The sequence below is a fragment of the Mus musculus genome, chromosome 10 (genome assembly GCF_000001635.26).
Source record: "Mus musculus strain C57BL/6J chromosome 10, GRCm38.p6 C57BL/6J".
In the NCBI taxonomy this organism is placed as follows: Eukaryota; Metazoa; Chordata; class Mammalia; order Rodentia; family Muridae; genus Mus; species Mus musculus.
In genome coordinates, this window is record NC_000076.6 from 128,930,942 (window position 1) to 128,933,420 (window position 2,479).

Consider the following 2,479-nt stretch of genomic DNA (forward strand, 5'->3'; position numbering starts at 1 on the left):
CTCAGGACCTCTGAAAGAGCAGTTAGTGCTCTTAACCACTGAGCCATCTCTCCAGCCCCCACTATATAGTTTTGTCATTTTGATAGTGTTATGTCAATGTTATAATGCAGTATTTTTGCTGATGTGGTGTTGGGAATCATAATCTATGACTTTGTGTATGCTAGGAAGATATTCTTCCATGAGCTACGCCCCAGCCTTGAGCTCTTTTGGATTTGGTTGTGTAGTCCAGTCACACTGAAGATCTTGCCTATAAGGGTTTGAAGTGAAGGAGTGCAGCTTTGAACACAGCTTATTAATTTTACTAATTTCTAAACTCGACTCAAATGGAAGCCATTTCCTGACCTGATGTTTGATGTGGTCCTTCCCTGACTCTCAGGGTTTCTCTAGTTTCTTCACGTCTGTTCACCTACAGTGCCGCTCAGCACCGCGACATTTTGCTCTGGATCATCCCTTAGGGAAATATATTTGTCTTCATTACTAAGCTGGTTTAGTAGTCTTGTGTGTTCTTTCCCTCCCTTACCCCACTATTTATAGCCAGGCTAATTTTGGGTGACCAATCTCTCTTATTTTCTGCTTCTTCCTCCTGTGGCGGGTGAGGTGACTTCTCAAATATTTGGGCAGAGGAGGTCAGAAGCAGATTCTTGGCATCTGATTTCAGCCTTGGATTTATGGGAAGCTGGTGGAGTGCAGACAGAGGCAAGCCAAGCTGCAGGTGGAGAAAGGAAGGCAGCTGGAGCTCTAAAGGCATTTTGACCTGAGTCAGAGGTCTGGGGAGGAGTCGTAAGTCCTGGGTTCCATCCCAGTTGTGCCCTTCTGTGTTCTCACATGATCTCCTTTCTGGAGCTCTGAGACACAAACACACTGGAGAGGGAATACTGGGGAACACTGAAGGTAGAATCCTGTTGCCTGTCTTACATACCCATCTCTTTTATAGCACCCGTTTAGAGGCATGCTACATCCCTGCCGAGCATTACAAAAATGGCCAAACTATCATAGGCATTTTAACTGTCCTGGGGGCAAAGATTGTTCTATGATCAGAGTAAGAGCCAAAGAATAATCCTAAACAGAGAAAAGAGATAAGGGGACACAGCAGAAGCAGCTTTTAAGAAAGGGAAGAAGAGAGATCACAAGAATATGGGATATTTGGAGGGTAGAGCCACTGAGAAATAGTCTGAGAAAGATCTCTAGAGTGACATGCTCAAGGTGTGTGTGTGTGTGTGTGTGTGTGTGTGTGTGTGTGTAAAAATAGAACTTCAGGCAAAGCAGTCAGAGAGGGGTGCATGCAAGACCAATGCCTAGTAAGAGAAGCCAGTGGGGCTGTAGAGATGGCTCAGAGGTTAAGAGCACTGACTGATTTTCCAGAGGTCCTGAGTTCAATTTCCAGCAACCACATGGTGGTTCAAAACCATCTGTAATGGGATCTGATGCCCTCTTCTGGTGTGTCTGAAGACAGCTACAGTGTACTCAGACATAAAACAAATAAATAATTCCTGGAAAAAAAAAAAAAGAAAGAGAAGCTAGAAGACAAAGTGGAAGGGGGTGAGGCTACTATTTTGCCAAATTATTCTCCATCTCTTCTCTTGGCCTCATTTCTTGATTAGAGTTATAAATAGCAAAGAGATGGAAAAAAATGTCCCTCCCTTTGCTTCTACACCAGAGTGGGGGAAGGGAAGTGAAGTTGGGTAGGCCCTTGGGTCTCTGTGGAGAACTCTTTATTTTATTTTTTTGAGGCAGGGTCTGGGTATTGGAGATCATCCAACTCCTATCTGAAGTAGCCCAAAACTCTGCATTCCCCTTTCTGTTGATTCATTCAGAGACCAATTCACTATGTAGCTTTGTAGGCTGGGCTGACTTCAGCCTTGTTCACTGCTGAGATTGCAGGTCTGGGTCTTCAAGCCTGGCTTCCCATCCCCCTCTTAGGTTTTGAGACAGGGCTGCACTCTGTAGCTCTGACTGGCCTGGAACTCTCCCTGTAGACCAAGTTGCTTTCGAGATGACAGAGATCTTCCTGGCTCTGCCTATTGAGTGCTGGGAATATAAGCGCGTCCTACCACACCCAGCTTGCCATCCTTTTTTTGTTGCGTTGGAAATGACCAGTCTCTGGAAGGACCTGATAGCAGGATCTTTGTCTCTTAGGTCCAGTGTCTTTCATTTTTGCCCCCTTTTAGCTCTCTCTTCCCTCTCCACAGTTTAACTTGCATTTCTTATTTTACTCTTTTTCTTTTTCCTTCACTGCAGACTTTGAGCTAAACTTGACCTTCCTCCTGTTCTTCATTCCCTTCTTTCCATTTGCTCCAGTCTCCACCCCTGCTGAGTGTTTTCTGTCTGTGCCTTTACTTCTTTCTGGTCCTCTGAATGCTGACGTTGTGACTTGCTAATACTGCCTTCGTTATTTGTGGGCTGTATGGCATGAGGAGCGGTTTGATTCTTACAGCCTACGAGGTGTGCTGTGAGTCTCCAGGGGAGGCGAAGTCAGTAA